The 20,691-nt window shown below is 46.7% G+C and overlaps 5 non-coding genes across 5 annotated transcripts; all 5 read right to left on the reverse strand.

The window, feature by feature from the left end:
* Window positions 1-16,080: 16,080 nt before the first annotated feature.
* Window positions 16,081-16,154, reverse strand: TRNAN-GUU (transfer RNA asparagine (anticodon GUU)). Its single transcript has one exon. It is a non-coding gene; the product is annotated as a tRNA-Asn (tRNA).
* A 1,790-nt stretch (window positions 16,155-17,944) lies between these two features.
* TRNAW-CCA (transfer RNA tryptophan (anticodon CCA)) lies at window positions 17,945-18,016 on the reverse strand. The gene has a single exon. It is a non-coding gene; the product is annotated as a tRNA-Trp (tRNA).
* Window positions 18,017-18,329: 313 nt separating this feature from the next.
* Window positions 18,330-18,403, reverse strand: TRNAN-GUU (transfer RNA asparagine (anticodon GUU)). Its single transcript has one exon. It is a non-coding gene; the product is annotated as a tRNA-Asn (tRNA).
* A 1,790-nt stretch (window positions 18,404-20,193) lies between these two features.
* TRNAW-CCA (transfer RNA tryptophan (anticodon CCA)) lies at window positions 20,194-20,265 on the reverse strand. Its single transcript has one exon. It is a non-coding gene; the product is annotated as a tRNA-Trp (tRNA).
* Window positions 20,266-20,578: 313 nt separating this feature from the next.
* On the reverse strand, window positions 20,579-20,652 carry TRNAN-GUU (transfer RNA asparagine (anticodon GUU)). The gene has a single exon. It is a non-coding gene; the product is annotated as a tRNA-Asn (tRNA).
* Window positions 20,653-20,691: the final 39 nt, after the last annotated feature.

The following is a 20,691-nucleotide window of genomic DNA, read 5'->3' on the forward strand; positions in this document are numbered from 1 at the left end:
GTAGCTTATGTTAACTACTTGCCATGCTCTTTATAGATCCCTCTGTTTGACTGGGTGAATTCTAATTTCTGGGGTAGAGTAAGCAATTTTTGGATCTAGATGCTGTGCGCAACAGGAATGCTATATACTGCACTGTACTGCTACTGAAAAGTTACCAATTTTACAGGATGTTCAGGTAAGCTTTGTTTCAGAAAACAACTTGCTAGAGGCACTAAGACAGATTACTGGGACAAAGGAAGAGGGTTTGGGGATTAGCACATCTCCTATGAAAGGTACAGTCACGCCCGAGACAACTCTGAGTGCCTCCTCAAATTCTAAGAAATGCGAAATGGGGTCCTACGCTTTTTATTGCCAGTGGATCTTTGTGTTTCAGACAAATGTGCACGCCTCCCAGAGCCCCTTGCAATGCACTTAGGGAAATGGGGGAAGGTGCTGTGCAACCCTCTCGCTGACAATGTCTCTCTTGTCTATAATGTATCTATGAGAGAGAGAGAAATAGGCAATGCGAGAGTGAAAAAGTAAAATGGAAATGTGTCTACTGAGACCAGTATAAGGGGAAATCCTCACAATCCAGGACGACAGTTGATTGGGAGGGCGCTTACAGTTTTCTGACACCAGACCGGTACCTGAACTCACAAACCCAAACTGCAAAGTGATGGGCATTGCCACTAGCCTGCCGACCCCCTTTCGGGGCCCCAGCATATATCCTTTAGTCACACCTAGAGTTCCCAGGACAGTGCAGCATTCAGCGATTACACGAAAATATTGACAGCTGTCGGGGGGAAATTCTGCCGGGGTCGGCCGGGCCGTCCGCAGACCTCCGGGCAGGGAGGCCCCAACTCCTCCCGTATATCCCAGATGAGATAGAGTATGAGACACACACAAGGAGCAAGGTGACTCTGCTGTTTATTTATACAAAACGGCAGGGATGGGTCAAGGAGCGTACGCGTTCGTCCTGACACACACCCAATCGTGGGGCTCGCAGGCCCTTTTTACTGTATTATGACGCGCTACTTGCGTCACTTCAGAAAGTTAACAAAAAACCTATCGCCACTCTTAATTGGTTGCTCGAGTGGTAGGGTTAGTATAGTACACATATAGAGAATGATATTAGTGGACAAGGTGTAATCAGGTGGTATATCTGGGTTGTCCCTACAATTAGATACATAAGAATTGTTACATGAAGACTCCTGAGGATTGGCTAATATTACTGACGTCTGAGATAAGAGCCCCATGTTCTGATTGGTGCACTCGTGAGCTTCCCAGCCTGGGACCACCGTTGTTCCCAGCTCTCGGTGTACCTGTGATTGCAACAATGTTTCAATATGGGTACGTGCAGACAATGTGAGGATTTATTCATAGGTGGAAGGCTGACCGCTCCCACTATAGCAGATGTCCATTGAGCCTTTCAAGTGTATCGGCCTGTGTCTCGTAGCGAGGGACCCAGACGCCTTTTTTCTCCTGGGTTTTGGCATCTCGTCAAGTTCGGCTTGGTCACGTGGGGAGGGACTGTGAAAGAGGCAGAATTCTGCACAATTAATATTGTTTTTTCTACTGCGCGTTTGGTTTAATTTGCCGGCGTGACTTTATCGTTGGGGCGCGGAGTGCGAGGTTGCAACATCGTGCCTTTGATGATTTGTTCTTGGAATGTGAGTTTGCAACATTGCGACCTTGGCTGGTTGCTCCACCGGGTTCTTTCTGCAGGATCAGCAACCTGACTCTTGCTTTGTTAATGTCCACGGGAGCTCTTGGTTGAGGCCTACTCGGGCCTGGTGCATAATTAGTCCGTTTGGTGCATAGGTGCTTTTAGGTTATAATAGCATATATTTCCATGACCAGTATCGTGTTTCCATTATACCTCTATTGTGGTAATGGGTTTCAAGAGAAGCGTGAGCAAGCGTTATAGATGAGTTCATGATGCGTCTTGCGTTTCTGCATTCTGAAAGCCTATGTAAAAATAATAAAGATGCACGTCCGTGAATATGCCTGTCGCCTACGTCAGAGCACTGAGTATGTTCTTCGTGTAGATTTGTGTGGAAATGTTCAGTGTGTATATTTGTACAGAAGTGCTTCCCGTTGTCTAGGTCGTCATGGCATCTCTAACGACGTGTGGATTTTAGTCTAGCTGATCCGAACCGCAGGTGTCGGCATGGCCAGTGCGGGCTGTTGGGCAGGCAGATGGACACATCCGTATGTTCCTGTACCAGGGTACCTGGTCGTCTGGTAAATGGACAAACTCTTCTCGCGGCGGGTGTCTGGGCCGTGACCCTCTAGGCCAAGCGCGAGAGGTGAAGGACGGGAGCCTGGTCTTCCATTCTCCCACTTCAGTCCCCCCTCTGGTCGACTTGTCGACCACAAACATATCCTTCTCGTTATCTCCTCTTACCCTCCATATCTTAGTATACCCATCTTCCTATGTAGCTCCTGGGGTTCCTTGGGTTCTCGATCTTCACTGATGGTGGGTCTAGATGGTTGGTGATGATTTGGGTGCGCAACTTCTCCCTCTCTTGTATTATCACCCCTGTATGCTGGCCGTCATCTGCTGGCATTAAGGGGTGCATTCCCACCATTTCCAGCAACTCGTCAGTCGTGCGTGCCTTCCGGGCCTTCCAAAATCTAATTATGATCAGAGTAGCTCCAGCCAAAATAGTACACCCCACTATTATTTTCAGTCCATCTGACAGCCAGGATGGCATCCATGACCATAATAGTGAAAACCAGCTCTTATCCTTGTCTACACCGTTACTTTCATCCATCATTTTGGAGTGCATCTGGGCCAATTGTGATACTGCTTCTGTCAGTGTACCATTGTCAGCATCGTTGGCAGGTATGAACGTGCAGCAAGATTGTCCTATCTTTGCACAAACTCCTCCTTCCATTGCTGTGAGAAGGTCCAATACATATCTGTTCTGGAGTGCTACCATCCTTACAGCTCGCAGCTCCTCTTTAATTGCGTTGAACCCATTTACTGTTGAATTGATGGTCATCATTAGTTCCCATATGGTTATTTGGAGCCATTTTGCGTTTGCGTATGCCTGCAGTCCCGGATGTATTATTGAGGAGAAGAACATTGCTGCTCTGCTGAATAGTCTGTGTTCTGGCGGTATTGATGTTAGTTCCGTTTCCGACCTTCCCCACAGGTAATTTCCTGTCAGTGGCTCTCCTTGTCGTTTTCTCCTATTTAGGACAGTATCATTGCTGTTGGTCCTGTTCTCTTGCTCCTTCTGAGGTGGTGCAGATCTCTTTCTTCTCTTATCCCCTTCATCCATTTTAGGGAATTTCGCCACATCGACATGCTTCTTAGGTACCACTAATGATGGTACATTGACGTGTACCATTGTGTACACACCATTCCACAGGGGAGGCAGTGTATGATATGCCTTTTCTCCACAGGCCCAATAATGGTCCATTATTACTGCTGTTCCCGCTCCCCCCTCAGGTAACTCCATCACGCTTGCACAATTGGTGTTATATCCTACGTCCACCTCTCCTTTATGCTGGTAGCATACTTTGGGCGCAGTCAATGGTAGTATTGTTATTGGGTCTTCATCTTCTTCTACCCACGTGAGCATTGGTACGTACTTGATCCACGTCGTCCAACATCGATGATTGTGTGTCTCGATGGTTGAGATAGTTTCTTTTGTTACCATGTTGCTGCCAATCACTCCTATCTCCCAGCTGTTGTCCAGATACACCTTTCCTGTTATCGTCAGTAGCGGCCTCTCCCAGCATCCTTGTTTACCCGGAACTTCAGTGGCGTACCAATCACATGGTAGATACTGCAGTGTTACCTTCTTTGTTTCTCCTTTTGCAGGGCCACTTGTTATGTATTTGAATGCTTCAGCATGTAAACTGGTCTTGTGATAACTCAGATAGGTCTTGAGGAAGTTGTTTTCATATGGGTATGAGTCTCGTGTTTTCCATGTCATGTGCACTACTGTTCCTTGAAATCTTCCTTTCGTTTGGAACAGGGCCAAATATATTATGCACTGTGCTGTCTTTTCATCTATTTCAGTGGCAACAAATGTTCGTGAAGCGCTCATGGCGTATGGTATTAATGAGCAAACGTAACAGCTATCCTCAGTTGTCTGCTTACCAATGCGGGTCATGTGCTGGTACCATATGTTGTTTGTGACGTGTGCTGAATCTTGTACATAATTATCAATACCTTTATTGTCTGAGTATGTGCTGCGTTTAACTCTATTTTGCTTGGGTGCAATGTTACTATTACCACCTGACGTAACACCTGTTGCAGCAGGGAACGGGGGTATATTAGGTTTGGGTGCAGCAATAAAATTGATAGCATAGCTGTACTGCCAGACAGAGGCAGCCAAGAACCCGGTGATCATAAAAATCCCTATTATTTTTATTACATATGCTAATCTCACCGGCATTTTGCTCTTACCTTGCTGCAGTCCTGGCAGCGTATTCTTGTGACGTTAAAGTTGCCCGCCTAAAAATTCTCAAAAGTGCTCGTTATTAAATGTTAGTTTTGTTTCCTTTAAGCTCTCCCTATCAAGTAGTCATTCAGTGCCCAGGCGAAGAGCTGCTCCCACGCTACTCTAAGTGATCGGTCTCTTAGGACCGGCAAGTATGGGCGGAGGTGGGGCATGTAATTTTCTATGGCCAGGAGGAAGGCTGTGTAGTAGACACGTACCCTTCTCCTTTTTAGGTATGTTGGCCTTTTTATTTCGTATACAAATTGGTGTGACAATTCTTCTGGGTAGTTATCGTCTGGCAGCACCATCTACGCCTGTACACTGAACTTGTTAATTAGCTTTTCTTAACAATACAATATTACGCAGTTCCTGTATGTGCGAGAGAAAAAAGAGAACATTCACGTGTTTACATGTGTATTGGTGCAAGCAATGTCCTTCAGTTTTAGTTACAACTGTACTTAGGAGTCAATGGGGGGGGTTTGCGCTCAGATGGCGGAAGTATTTTTACTCTTTGAGCGTGTGACCATGGGGTGGGCAGTATGGGGATCACCCCTTTCTTCGTCAGTTATCGTCTCCGAGGGAACAATTGGGTCGTTGTCTGTGATGAAACTTTCTTCCGCTGTCGGGGATGTTGTTGCTGTTCTTCCAATGGACCTGTCGTTGGCGCTGGGGCGGGTCTGCAGTTTGTAGATCTTTACGTCATGTAGGTGGTTCCAGGCACGCTTATCCTTTAGTTTTACTGCTCTTGTTGATACGTCCTCTACCAGATGGGGGCCAGTGAACCTCTTCTCGTTCCACTTTCTATTGAAATTGCGAAGTAGTACGTGGTCACCTTTGGCAAGTTTGCACAAGTTCTCCTTTCCCAATTCTGTACTTGCGTCTTTTTCTTGATTGCTGGTAGACCCGCCCCGTGTGCGCTCGAGCTGTTGAGACACAAACACGACACTAGTAATCAAAGAAGACACATATTGATACATTTCATCACCTAACACACTCGCTGAACTTTCGTGGTCGGTGAATGCCCTTGACGTTGGGGTTAGGGGAAGGCGCATTTGACGTCCAGTAACCACTTCGTGAGGGGTGAGGTGGTGGTCGGACCCTGGCCTATTTCTAAGTTCAAATAAGGCTAACGGAAGGCAATACAACCAACTTTTCTTTGTTGTTTGTTGTATTTTAGCAATTGCCTCCTTCAATAAGCCATTCAGGCGTTCACATACACCATTAGCCTGTGGGTGGTATGCACATGCAAATTTGTGTTTAATGTTCAGCAGGGATGTGATATGCTGGAACATTTCGTTTGCGAAATGTGGGCCGTTGTCTGATCTTAACACCTCGCACACTCCCCACCTGGGGAAGACCTCCCTTACTATGAATTTGGCTGCTCTAAACGCATCAGGGTGTGAACAGGGCCCTGCTTCAATCCACCTAGAAAATGGGCATACTACTACAATCATATACCTATTACCTTGACATATGTTGATCATATCAACATAGTCAATGTGAAGGTGCCGAAAAGGTCCTTCTGGCCGGAGTATGGTACCTCTTATCACTTTTAGAGTATGACCGGCCGTAAACTGTTGACATGTGAGGCAATTGCTGATAAAATTTGACACATGAGAGTTTAACTCAGGACAAAACCAATCTTCTCTAATTCGTGCTGCGATTATTTCCTTGCCTGTATGGGCAGGGTGATGTAATTGGCTCAGGGCGGTATTTAACAGTGCCAACGGTATTACAACTTTCCCAGTGCCACCCTGGCGCCATAGTGCGTCAGTTGGTGACATTGTACATCCTCTTTTCACCCATACTTCTTTTTCGGCCATTGGTGCAGCCGCTTGTAGCTCCATAATCTGTGTGGCTGGGAGATGGGTGTACCCTTCTCTTATTAACATCTCCCTAGCTATTCCCCTCCCTCTCCCTCTCTGTGAGTCTGTGGGGTTCCATATCTCACCAAAATATGCAGCATATTTCGCATGTGCGTCTGCTGCTGCATTTCCTTTTGAGACGTAGTCTTCTCCATTGGTGTGTGCGGTGCATTTGACTAGGGCTAGTTCTTGGGGGTCGTTTATTACTTCAATTAGTTCAGCCAACAAGAGGGCATGTTGTACTGGAGTGCCATCAGCTCTCCTAAACCCTCTTCTTCTCCATTTTGATAGCCCTGAGTGGACAGTGGATGTAACATATGCACTGTCGGAATATATAGTTACTCTTTTATTAAAACTTTCCTTTAATGCCAATATTAGTGCAACCAGTTCCGTGGCTTGAGCAGAGTAATGCTGTGGTAATTGTACACACTTCATAGCCACACACACCGGCGCCTCCATCATTTTTACTACTGCTGCCCCAGTCCTTCGTATCCCATCTCCTTGATCAATAGTTGATGACCCATCAATAAACAAAAGCTCACCTCCCTCTAGTGCGTTTTCTTCAACTTTCCTAGTACATGAGTACATCTTAGTTATTTGGGTGCAGTCGTGGGCGTAATCTCCCTCTTCAATTACTTCTGCTAGAAATCTTGCAGGGTTAACCGTGCTACATCTAACAATTGCTAGTTCAGCTTTAGACAAAATAATCTCATAACCTGATGCCCTCTGTGTCGTTAGTGTGGACTTAGGTTTATTCAATATCGCAAATAGTGCATGTTCCACAAACAGTGTAGTTGGACACCCCATAGTTATTGCTGATGCTTTTTCTACTGCAAAAGCAGCTGCAGCAAGACCTTGTTCACAAGGGAAGTGGCCTAACATCACAGGGTCTAAGTGACCGCTGTAAAATGCTACTGGTTTATAGCCCATGCTAGTTTTTTGGGCCAACACTGCTTTCATCACTGCTGAGTCGCAATGTGAAAATATAAAAAAGCGTCGCTCATAGTCTGGGGATGCCAGTACTGGAGCAGTTGATATCGCGTCTTTCAATTCGTCAAATGCCTCCCTCATTTCCATAGTCCACCCCAACTTTTTCTCCCCTTTATTTGCTTCCTTCAAACCCTCAAGCAGTGGTCCTATGTATGAGCTGTAATCAAATACCCATGCTCTACAGTAGTTGCACAGCCCCAGAATTTGCTGCAGTTCTCTCACAGTCTGTGGCATGGGAGTGCTTGAGATGGCCTGTGCTCTCTGTGGTGCAATCCTTCTTCCATGTTGGGATATCAGTTGGCCAATGTAAAGTACCTGTTCCTGACAGTATTGTATCTTTTCCATGTCTACCTTGTACCCCTTTTCAGCCAATATTGTTAACATTTTTAAGGAGTCCTCTCTACATTTACTTTCGTTTGTACTGCAAATTATTATGTCATCCACATACTGTAACACTGTGCTTTCCACCTCAACGTTACCCAGATCCATCTGTATTACTCTATTGAAAATTGAGGGTGATTCACAATACCCCTGTGGTAACCTGGTATGTTTCCACTTTGTATTTCGGTAAGTGAAGCTTGTCAAATCTTGTGAGTCTGGGTGTAATGGTATTGAGAAAAAAGCATTTTTAAGGTCAATCACTGTAAATCGTGATGCCTCTGCTGGAATGCCACACAATATTGTGGCCGGGTTTGCTGTTACTGGATACTCTGCTTCTACTATGTTGTTCAAGGGTCTGAGGTCCTGTATGAAGCGCCAAGACCCCCCTTTAGCCTTGCGCACCGGGTACACAGCTGTGTTACATGGTGATTCTGAGGGGACTAATATGCCATTGTTTATAAGGGCCGTTATGGTTTCATATATGCCCTCATCTGCCTCTTTTGACAATGGGTACTGTTTCACTCTTGGTAGTATGGCACCTTTTTTCAATTTTATCCTTACACCCCCTATGCTTTTTATACATCCCACGTCATAAGGGCTAACAGTCCATAATGATTTGGGCACCTTTGACATATCTTCCTTAAAAAATGGGACTGGGGTGCCTGCGGGTGCCTCAAGTGCCATTGCAATTTTCTGTGCTACTTGTTTGTGAGCCACTCTTAGCCATATTTCTACACTCATCATGAACACCATTTCACCTTCCTCCTTTTCTTCTGAGAACAGCTCTTCATCTGACACCTGGGTCAGCCTACATCCTTCTGCTAGTGCTATCACTGCCCTCCATGCTCTCCCTTCTTTATCTTGGGCGTGCACAGCAACATAATCAGCTGTTGCAATAATTCTCTCAATGTCCATTACAAACACCTTCCCTTCCAGTTCATTAACTGGTGTTTCTGGTCGGAACAGATAGGCTGCTGGCCTCCTCCATATTTTCCCTTCTATCCCTGGCATCCATGCAAATGCCATGTCTGTGCCATACTGGAATAGCTCGCCATCTACTGGCTCCGCCCTAATCGCTGTCTGTCCACAGTATGCTTGCAAAATCTGTCGTGCTGCGAGCATGTTAATCCCTGGAGTAGAGCAAATTATGCCATCCTCTGTAAAGGAGATCGTCATATTCAACCTGTTCATTATGTCTCTCCCCAGTATATTTACTGGTGAGGCACTATAATACAAAAGTGGGACTGACAGATCATAATCTCCAATAGATAAGGGAACGTTATCAGTAAATGGAACCAACCCTTTAGCCCCAGAAAATCCTTGGGTGTTCATGGCTTCGCCTGACATCTTAAATTTACCTTCCCTTATGCAAGACCGGGTTGCCCCGGTGTCAACAAGGAATGATAATTTTTTGTCACCTATCGTTACCTCTATGCGTGGTTCCTCCGCATTATTAGGTGTTACTGACAGGATGGGACACACCAAGGCCGTCTGTGGGCTGACCTATTGGGGGTACAATGATTGGCCATTCCCTGTGTAAGGGTTGTGTCCCAACACCGTCACCCTACCCAATTGTGTTTGTTGAGTTTGGGGTGGTGGTTGTATTAACGCTACTTGTTGTTGTGGCGGTGGCAGTTGCGGTGTTATTTGTTGTTGTGGCAGTGAATAGGTTTGTGGCTGTTGTGTTTGTTGTTGTGGGTCACTCCCTTGTTGTGACATCTGCTGTTGTTGTATGCCCTGCTGTTCTTGTGAGGTCCTAGGTTGTGCTTGTTCATTCCATGCTGGTGTTCCTGGCCTGACCCTACATGTACGTGACATGTGTCCTAATAGTCCGCAGCTCCAACACACGGGTGGTTCCCTGCTTTGCCATGGGAAGCTCCCTGTGTTGTCCTGGTATACGGGTTGCCCTGTGGGGTAGTAATTTCTAAGTCCCCCAGCCTGTTGTTGGGTATTATATCCGTATCCTCTCCCCCTCATAAACCCTCCTCTCCCTCTGTTATAACTATAATACCCAGTTCCTTGCATTGGGTACCCTCCTCCCATGTTTGGTGCGTGTAATTGCAGAGGCGGCACTTGCTGTATTACACCTTGTGGAGGCGCTATTTGAGCGGGATCTTGTGCAGCCACTACTTGCGTTGGGCTTTGGGCCATTGGTGTGGGCGTAGTTATTAGTGCCCCTTCCATTGTGTATTTAGTAAGTTTTTTCTGTACTAGTTAGGCCTCTTCTGTTTTCCTGTCCTCCTCCTTTTGTTTCATTTTTCCTTGCCATGTCCTGCAGTGATGTACTATAGTCAGTTGTATTTCTGGCCATGGTTTTGCTTCCATCCCCACTACTTTCTTTAGTTGTTTCTGAACTCCTTCTGGGAGCCCTTGTACTAGTATATGATAAAATATGGCTGGTGTTTTGTCCCATTGTTCTCTAGTTTCCATGCGCCACTTCTCTTGAATATCCTGGATATAATCAACAGGATCCTCATTTTCACCCATCTTACGGGAAGTAATGGCTCCTATGTCTGATGTGTCTGGGTACTGCACTCTCAGTGCCTGCCATAGCGCATGTCTGCAGTTTGCAAATGGTGCCCCATCATGCGATGTGTTCGTTATTGTTACCCCATGGAATCCCGCTCTTTTCCAAATGTCATCCGCTCTATCCCCTAATATTGATATTAACAGGCCCTTCACATCTCCTACTGCTAGTTTCTGTCCTGCGGTGTGTTTTTCCATTTCATATATCCACTTACCCGCACCTCCACTTAGTGATGGGAGCCTACATTTTATATTTTCCTTATCCGTATGTTTCCAAGGTACATACTGTGGTCTAACCCCTCCTCTCTCCAACAGTGGCATTAAATTCTGTCTTGTGTCACCCTTTACGCTCCATAATATTGAGTCTTCACACCCCTCCTCTTCCCCCGTTTCCTTTACTACTTCAAATTCTTCCTTACTACCTCTGCTCCTACCTCCCTCTTCTTCCTTTCCCCTTTTTTCGTCATTTCCTGTGTTCAATATGGGTATGTTTATTTGTCTGTCTTGCCTGCGACTAGGGAGGTCCCTAAGCCGACATGCATAAGGTGTAAGTTCGTTCATGAAGGGCGCGAGCTTTATTCTGTGCAGTGAGCGTGCGGTGGTTGAACATGTAGGGTGTGACGTGGGAGGGCGTGATGGGGATGTGGGTGGCGTGGTTTCATTGGTTTGTGTTTCCCCTATTCTTTTCACTTCCTCCTTACTTCTCTCCAGCTCCTCCCATCTTCTACTCATCCAGGGCGAATCTATGTTTGTTCTAGTGAGGTATAGTTTATCTAAGCTTTCCCTTTCACTCTTTCTTCCATCCTTCTCCACTCCTTCTTCCTCCTCACTGCAAAAGTCATTCATAAATGGCACCCCCCACTCTGCCTTTTTTCCTTTTATTGTTACTGTTTTTAAGTCTATTAGGTCTCTTTCTCCCCTTTCGTTGTTACCAACTGTTCCCCCTAGTGCTGATGTTGTTGCTACCTCTCTACTTTTATATACATCTCCCCATCTTTCACTCTCCCTACTCCTCCCTTCTCTTCCCCCTTCACTTCTCTCCTCCATTTCCCTACTATTTTCCTCCCTTTTCCTTTTCAATTCCTCCATTACTTCGTTGCTCATCTGTTCCAATATCCTTTCATCCTCTTTCTTCCTTTCCCATTTCACCCTTTCTCTTTCTACTATACTCTCTATTACCTTCCCCTCTTCATATTTTTTAGCTGTCTCTGATATTATCCTCCTCCTCCATATTTCCATTTCCTTTTCCTTTTCTTCTTCTTCCTTCTTCTTCTCTCTCAGCACTACTCTTGATACCCTATCTGCTGCTGCTTTTACCCTTTCATCTTCTCTCTTTTGCTCCTCATTTCGTTCCCTTCATTTTTCCAATTCGTTCTTACCTTCTTTCCTTTTCCTCACTCTCTCTCTTTCCTCCCTCTCAAGTTGTTTGATCAATTCATTCTGCTCATCCCTTAGTTTTGCTAATCTTTCCTCCAAAATCTCTTCCTTCTGCCGTAGTAGCTCCTCTCCCCTCATTTCACTCTCTCTGGCACTATCCTCGTTTGTTCTCTTTACCGCCTCCCTTTCTTCTCCAGTTAGCGAGCCTCGTAATTTCAATAATATCTGTGCAGCTACCCACTCATCGTTTCCTATCTCTACAGTCTGCTCTTCTCCAATCCTCCCTTCCCCCATTGGTATCTTCCCATGAGCCACATATGGTGGAGGGCTGTATGCCGGGTTTGAGTATCCTTCAGCCGCCCTGAACTGTCCTTCTATTTCTCCTAATTCTCTTAAAGGGTACAACCCTACTCCCTCTGTTTTCACTCCCGGTGTTATGGGTATCTCATTGCTCGGTTCGTTTTTTATGTCGTCTGATTTATCAATCTTTTCTCCTCCCTGTCCTCCGTTCCCCGTATTCTTTGTGCTTTCGCACTCCTTTTCCCCATCCGTTCCTTCTTTCTTAATCTCCTTTTCTTCCGGTGTTTCCCCCATAGTGAACATTCCATTTGGTCCTGGTCGGGACCCCTGGAACATCCTCCATAAGTTAAACACCTCCACATGGTTTGCCAACTTCTTCCCCTTGTATGTATTGTGCAGATGGTTTAGTAGTGAATGTTGGGCATATGGATCGAAACTACCATTAGGCGGCCATGGTGTTAACATTTTGTTGTCCGTCCCCTGGGTCCACTCTATGCTGTACTTAATTAATTTCTCCCTATGTGGTGGCAGTGTGGTGCATATGTGTTGTAGTGGGGTAGTGAGGGTGTTCCCCCACCCTACCGACCCTCTCCCGTATGACATAGTGGCACTCCCCTGGTTACCCTTCCCCTTACTAGCAGTTTACAATATACAACCTTGTATTGCTTACCTCGCCCCGCAAGTGTGGGGACTTACGACAATCCTTTGACAAATTATGCAATAATAATAAATATGATGTTATATTATATTCCTTCCCCTACGGCCCCCTGCGGCCGAAGCGCACGCAGCCCCCTGCGGCTGCGTACCCCTTACGACGATCTTATACAGTCGTCCTGTTTCTCCGTTCTCTTCCCCCTTTTACACTTGCCGTGGCCGGCGTTCTCCGTGCGCAGCCACGCCCCTTTCCCCTTCTCCTCTTTCGATCCACTGGTTTATAGTTTATCTCCGTATCCGCTCCTTTATCATGTTTCTCTTCCCCACCACTCTCAAACCCAAAGTTCCTTGTGCTCGCGATATCCTATTAAATCCCTACTGGTGACGTCACCGATTTCTTCGAGCTACTGGTACATTCTTGTTATGTTCTTTAAGTTCAAAATACACTTGCAATCTACCCCGCTAACCCTACAGCTGTCTTCCTGTCTCTCCTGGAACAAGGTAATCTCATCAATAATATAACCGGACTGCGCACACTGCGTCACCTCGCGTGTGATACGCCCCTCAACAGGAGGGCTTAACCAGCCAATTATCTTCCGTTTTGGGCAACTATGTAACTAGCTACCGCCCACAGGGAAACGTCATCTACCTATCGAGTTTCTTGCTCGAACAATAGGGAACCTCATCTACTCATTGATCAATAAATGCCAAATCGTAGGAAACCACACACACCCACCCTCACACGTAGTCGCAATTTAGGCCATCAGTGTCTTACGAGCGGCTGCACGTGATGTTTTCGTGCCCCGCCCCCCTCTTTCGCGTAACGTAGCCGACTGCTCTCGCACTCGTTTCGCTACCATTCATTCCATTTGCAACACTCAGTTAAACCTTCGCCGCACATCTGTACAATACCTCCCTCCTCCCTTATTTACTTCCTCCCCCTCCCTCACAATTTCGCATTGCTTGTTGTGCGTGTCATGCTCACCAAGTTCTCTCGATGCAGGGCCGTTCGACTGCGTGCACCCCTCCAAGCGGCTCGCCACCTCCCCTCGTCTGGACCACGTCTGGACACTCGCCGACCGCGGGCGGGATACTTCTCAACCGGCTCCCGAGGGCCAATATCCGGATTGCGCTGTCCGGTCCTCTCGCAGCTCCGCGATGGTCCTGTAGTCCTCAGAAGGGGGCAACGGCAGAGGGGGCCGCGCCGCCGGGCCTCCTCGCAACGGGAGTGCCTGGAAAAATTAAAAATAAAAGTCGATCTTAAACAGATCTCAGCAGTGCCTCCAACTTGTCGGGGGGAAATTCTGCCGGGGTCGCCCGGGCCGTCCTCAGACCTCCGGGCAGGGAGGCCCCAACTCCTCCCGTATATCCCAGATGAGATAGAGTATGAGACACACACAAGGAGCAAGGTGACTCTGCTGTTTATTTATACAAAACGGCAGGGATGGGTCAAGGAGCGTACGCGTTCGTCCTGACACACACCCAATCGTGGGGCTCGCAGGCCCTTTTTACTGTATTATGACGCGCTACTTGCGTCACTTCAGAAAGTTAACAAAAAACCTATCGCCACTCTTAATTGGTTGCTCGAGTGGTAGGGTTAGTATAGTACACATATAGAGAATGATATTAGTGGACAAGGTGTAATCAGGTGGTATATCTGGGTTGTCCCTACAATTAGATACATAAGAATTGTTACATGAAGACTCCTGAGGATTGGCTAATATTACTGACGTCTGAGATAAGAGCCCCATGTTCTGATTGGTGCACTCGTGAGCTTCCCAGCCTGGGACCACCGTTGTTCCCAGCTCTCGGTGTACCTGTGATTGCAACAATGTTTCAATATGGGTACGTGCAGACAATGTGAGGATTTATTCATAGGTGGAAGGCTGACCGCTCCCACTATAGCAGATGTCCATTGAGCCTTTCAAGTGTATCGGCCTGTGTCTCGTAGCGAGGGACCCAGACGCCTTTTTTCTCCTGGGTTTTGGCATCTCGTCAAGTTCGGCTTGGTCACGTGGGGAGGGACCGTGAAAGAGGCAGAATTCTGCACAATTAATATTGTTTTTTCTACTGCGCGTTTGGTTTAATTTGCCGGCGTGACTTTATCGTTGGGGCGCGGAGTGCGAGGTTGCAACATCGTGCCTTTGATGATTTGTTCTTGGAATGTGAGTTTGCAACATTGCGACCTTGGCTGGTTGCTCCACCGGGTTCTTTCTGCAGGATCAGCAACCTGACTCTTGCTTTGTTAATGTCCACGGGAGCTCTTGGTTGAGGCCTACTCGGGCCTGGTGCATAATTAGTCCGTTTGGTGCATAGGTGCTTTTAGGTTATAATAGCATATATTTCCATGACCAGTATCGTGTTTCCATTATACCTCTATTGTGGTAATGGGTTTCAAGAGAAGCGTGAGCAAGCGTTATAGATGAGTTCATGATGCGTCTTGCGTTTCTGCATTCTGAAAGCCTATGTAAAAATAATAAAGATGCACGTCCGTGAATATGCCTGTCGCCTACGTCAGAGCACTGAGTATGTTCTTCGTGTAGATTGGTGTGGAAATGTTCAGTGTGTATATTTGTACAGAAGTGCTTCCCGTTGTCTAGGTCGTCATGGCATCTCTAACGACGTGTGGATTTTAGTCTAGCTGATCCGAACCGCAGGTGTCGGCATGGCCAGTACGGGCTGTTGGGCAGGCAGATGGACACATCCGTATGTTCCTGTACCAGGGTACCTGGTCGTCTGGTAAATGGACAAACTCTTCTCGCGGCGGGTGTCTGGGCCGTGACCCTCTAGGCCAAGCGCGAGAGGTGAAGGACGGGAGCCTGGTCTTCCATTCTCCCACTTCACAGCGCTAGGAGGCCATGCAAATGGCAGAGGTATGCTTTACAAAGCCCACGTAGCGTGCACAAAACAGCACATCAGTCAGGCCCACTTGAAGAGATGGTAAAGAGGAAATACTTCTGCTGCATCCAGTAAAACATAGAGATTGGCCTGCTTTAAAGGTTGACCATGTTCTTCATGGGTGTCTGTCAATATGATACTTCCCTGCTGCAAAGCTTACATTCGAAACGCCAGAACAACTAGGCCCAGAGCACAAAGATGCAGTCAGGTTGAAAAACGAGATACTGAAGAGCAATTTTGTATTTCAGAGTGGGAAAAGCAAATATGACCCCGACGTGATTTGAACACGCAATCTTCTGACCTGGAGTCAGACGTGCTACCATTGCGCCACGAGGTCCTTGTGGCAGTCCACCTGGTGTGTCTGATGACAGAATAAAGGTAGGAGACGTACATGGACCTGCAGAGCCTCATTGCTTCTTTAAGTAGACTGGCTAGGATAGCTTCCTTCTGTGCATCAGTACACGCTGCAGCCAAACCCTTCCCATGAAGTCTTGATGTTTATGAATTGAATGGCAAGTTTTGAAAAACTAAAGCAAGCGAGAAGAATTGCTTGCAGTTTATTGGATTTTTTGGACGTCAGCAGACGAGACCTGCGAGAGGTAAACAGAAGTTCATAGTTGGTCATGCTGAATTTTTGAGCCAAAATGCATCGTCCCTGGGTGGGCTTGAACCACCAACCTTTCGGTCAACAGCTGAACGCGCTAACCGATTGCGCCACAGAGACTCATGCAGTGCTTACACTGGGGCCTGATTGGTGTGCTGTTTGCTTATGCTTCCCAGGCAACCTGAAAATATTTCTAAAATAGCTCTATTTCCCACAGCAAATCAGGGTATCAAGCACTTCCCTACCTCCCGTAATCCACAAACACAGGGGATTTAGTAGAGGACAGAGCCCATCAACAGTGCACCAAATGCCCTCTGTGTAGGCATAACTTGCTATGAGGAGAAAGCCACAGTTGCGCACTTGTGTTAAAAGGGGACAGTAGGCTGAACCCAGAGAACACGGGAGAAATGACTCAGGTTTACTGAGTGGAACACTCTGTGTCTTTGTGCCCAAAACAGCAGCGTCTTTTCGGTTAACAGCCGAACGCGCTAACCAATTGCGCCACAGAGACTCACTGGCATGTGTGTTCTGCCTTTGGCCTGATTGCATTGCTATTTTTTTCTGATTGGCAGAAAACCTGAACTTTTTTCTGAAAAAGGCATGCCTCTCTTAGCACTGCAGTGCATTAGACTGCTCCCTTGCTTCCCTGAGTCCCCAAATACACAACCACCTTGGGCACAATAGAAGACACATTCCAGCAGATTTAGCAAGAGTGCACCAAGGATTCTATATGTAGGTACCTTGCTGAGAAGCAAGACCTGCAGTTGCATTCTTCTGTTAAAAGAGGGCAGCAGAGTGCACCAAGAGAACTTGGGGGAAGTAGCTTATGTTAACTACTTGCCATGCTCTTTATAGATCCCTCTGTTTGACTGGGTGAATTCTAATTTCTGGGGTAGAGTAAGCAATTTTTGGATCTAGATGCTGTGCGCAACAGGAATGCTATATACTGCACTGTACTGCTACTGAAAAGTTACCAATTTTACAGGATGTTCAGGTAGGCTTTGTTTCAGAAAACAACTTGCTAGAGGCCCTAGGACAGATTACTGGGACAAAGGAAGAGGGTTTGGGGATTAGCACATCTCCTATGAAAGGTACAGTCACGCCCGAGACAACTCTGAGTGCCTCCTCAAATTCTAAGAAATGCGAACTGGGGTCCTACGCCTTTTATTGCCAGTGGATCTTTGTGTTTCAGACAAATGTGCACGCCTCCCAGAGCCCCATGCAATGCACTTAGGGAAATGGGGGAAGGTGATGTGCAACCCTCTCGCTGACAATGTCTCTCTTGTCTATAATGTATCTATGAGAGAGAGAGAAATAGGCAATGCGAGAGTGAAAAAGTAAAATGGAAATGTGTCTACTGAGACCAGTATAAGGGGAAATCCTCACAATCCAGGACCGACAGTTGATTGGGAGGGCGCTTACAGGTTTCCGACACCAGACCGGTACCTGAACTCACAAACCCAAACTGCAAAGTGATGGGCATTGCCACTAGACTGCCGACCCCCTTTCGGGGCCCCAGCATATATCCTTTAGTCACACCTAGAGTTCCCAGGACAGTGCAGCATTCAGCGATTACACGAAAATATTGACAGCGCTAGGAGGCCATGCAAATGGCAAAGGTTTGCTTTACAAAGCCCACGTAGCGTGCACAAAACAGCACATCAGTCAGGCCCACTTGAAGAGATGGTAAAGAGGAAATACTTCTGCTGCATCCAGTAAAACATAGAGATTGGCCTGCTTTAAAGGTTGACCATGTCCTTCATGGGTGTCTGTCAATATGATACTTCCCTGCTGCAAAGCTTACATTCGAAATGCCAGAACAACTAGGCCCAGAGCACAAAGATGCAGTCAGGTTGAAATAACGAGATACTGAAGAGCAATTTTATATTTCAGAGTGGGAAAAGCAAATATGCCCCCGACGTGATTTGAACACGAAACCTTCTGATCTGGAGTCAGACGCGCTACCATTGCGCCACGAGGTCCTTGCGGCAGTTCACCTGGTGTGTCTGATGACAGAATAAAGGTAGGAGACGTACATGCACCTGCAGAGCCTCATTGCTTCTTTAAGTAGACTGGCTAGGATAGCTTCCTTCTGTGCATCAGTACACGCTGCAGCCAAACCCTTCCCATGAAGTCTTGATGTTTATGAATTGAATGGCAAGTTTTGAAAAACTAAAGCAAGCGAGAAGAATTGCTTGCAGTTTATTGGATTTTTTGGACGTCAGCAGACGAGACCTGCGAGAGGTAAACAGAAGTTCATAGTTGGTCATGCTGAATTTTTGAGCCAAAATGCATCGTCCCTGGGTGGGCTTGAACCACCAACCTTTCGGTTAACAGCCGAACGCGCTAACCGATTGCGCCACAGAGACTCATGCAGTGCTTACACTGGGGCCTGATTGGTGTGCTGTTTGCTTATGCTTCCCAGGCAACCTGAAAATATTTCTAAAATAGCTCTATTTCCCACAGCAAATCAGGGTATCAAGCACTTCCCTACCTCCCCTAATCCACAAACACAGGGGATTTAGTAGAGGACAGAGCCCATCAACAGTGCACCAAATGTCCTCTGTGTAGGCATAACTTGCTATGAGGAGAAAGCCACAGTTGCGCACTTGTGTTAAAAGGGGACAGTAGGCTGAACCCAGAGAACACGGGAGAAATGACTCAGGTTTACTGAGTGGAACACTCTGTGTCTTTGTGCCCAAAACAGCAGCGTCTTTTCGGTTAACAGCCGAACGCGCTAACCAATTGCGCCACAGAGACTCACTGGCATGTGTGTTCTGCCATTGGCCTGATTGCATTGCTATTTTTTTCTGATTGGCAGAAAACCTGAACTTTTTTCTGAAAAAGACATGCCTCTCTTAGCACTGCAGTGCATTAGACTGCTCCCTTGCTTCCCTGAGTCCCCAAATACACAACCACCTTGGGCACAATAGAAGACACATTCCAGCAGATTTAGCAAGAGTGCACCAAGGATTCTATATGTAGGTACCTTGCTGAGAAGCAAGACCTGCAGTTGCATTCTTCTGTTAAAAGAGGGCAGAAGAGTGCACCAAGAGAACTTGGGGGAAGTAGCTTATGTTAACTACTTGCCATGCTCTTTATAGATCCCTCTGTTTGACTGGGTGAATTCTAATTTCTGGGGTAGAGTAAGCAATTTTTGGATCTAGATGCTGTGCGCAACAGGAATGCTATATACTGCACTGTACTGCTACTGAAAAGTTACCAATTTTACAGGATGTTCAGGTAAGCTTTGTTTCAGAAAACAACTTGCTAGAGGCCCTAGGACAGATTACTGGGACAAAGGAAGAGGGTTTGGGGATTAGCACATCTCCTATGAAAGGTACAGTCACGCCCGAGACAACTCTGAGTGCCTCCTCAAATTCTAAGAAATGCGAACTGGGGTCCTACGCCTTTTATTGCCAGTGGATCTTTGTGTTTCAGACAAATGTGCACGCCTCCCAGAGCCCCATGCAATGCACTTAGGGAAATGGGGGAAGGTGCTGTGCAACCCTCTCGCTGACAATGTCTCTCTTGTCTATAATGTATCTATGAGAGAGAGAGAAATAGGCAATGCGAGAGTGAAAAAGTAAAATGGAAATGTGTCTACTGAGACCAGTATAAGGGGAAATCCTCACAATCCAGGACCGACAGTTGATTGGGAGGGCGCTTACAGGTTTCCGACACCAGACCGGTACCTGAGCTCACAAACCCAAACTGCAAAGTGATGCCCATTGCCACTAGACTGCCGACCCCCTTTCGGGGCCCCAGCATATATCCTTTAGTCACACCTAGAGTTCCCAGGACAGTGCAGCATTCAGCGATTACACGAAAATATTGACAGCGCTAGGAGGCCATGCAAATGGCAGAGGTATGCTTTACAAAGCCCACGTAGCGTGCACAAAACAGCACATCAGTCAGGCCCACTTGAAGAGATGGTAAAGAGGAAATACTTCTGCTGCATCCAGTAAAACATAGAGATTGGCCTGCTTTAAAGGTTGACCATGTCCTTCATGGGTGTCTGTCAATATGATACTTCCCTGCTGCAAAGCTTACATTCGAAACGCCAGAACAACTAGGCCCAGAGCACAAAGATGCAGTCAGTTTGAAATAACGAGATACTGAAGAGCAATTTTGTATTTCAGAGTGGGAAAAGGAAGTATGACCCCGACGTGATTTGAACACACAACCTTCTGATCTGGAGTCAGATGCGCTACCATTGCGCCACGAGGTCCTTGTGGCAATCCACCTGGTGTGTCTGATGACAGAATAAAGGTAGGAGACGTACATGCACCTGCAGAGCCTCATTGCTTCTTTAGGTAGACTGGCTAGGATAGCTTCCTTCTGTGCATCAGTGCACGCTGCAGCCAAACCCTTCCCATGAAGTCTTGATGTTTATGAATTGAATGGCAAGTTTTGAAAACCTAAAGCAAGCGAGAAGAATTGCTTGCAGTTTATTGGATTTTTTGGACGTCAGCAGACGAGACCTGCGAGAGGTAAACAGAAGTTCATAGTTGGTCATGCTGAATTTTTGAGCCAAAATGCATCTTCCCTGGGTGGGCTTGAACCACCAACCTTTCGGTTAACAGCCGAACGCGCTAACCGATTGCGCCACAGAGACTCATGCAGTGCTTACACTGGGGCCTGATTGGTGTGCTGT

The sequence above is a fragment of the Ambystoma mexicanum genome, chromosome 11 (assembly GCF_040938575.1).
Source record: "Ambystoma mexicanum isolate Mex_15411 chromosome 11, UKY_AmexF1_1, whole genome shotgun sequence".
NCBI classification, from domain to species: Eukaryota; Metazoa; Chordata; class Amphibia; order Caudata; family Ambystomatidae; genus Ambystoma; species Ambystoma mexicanum.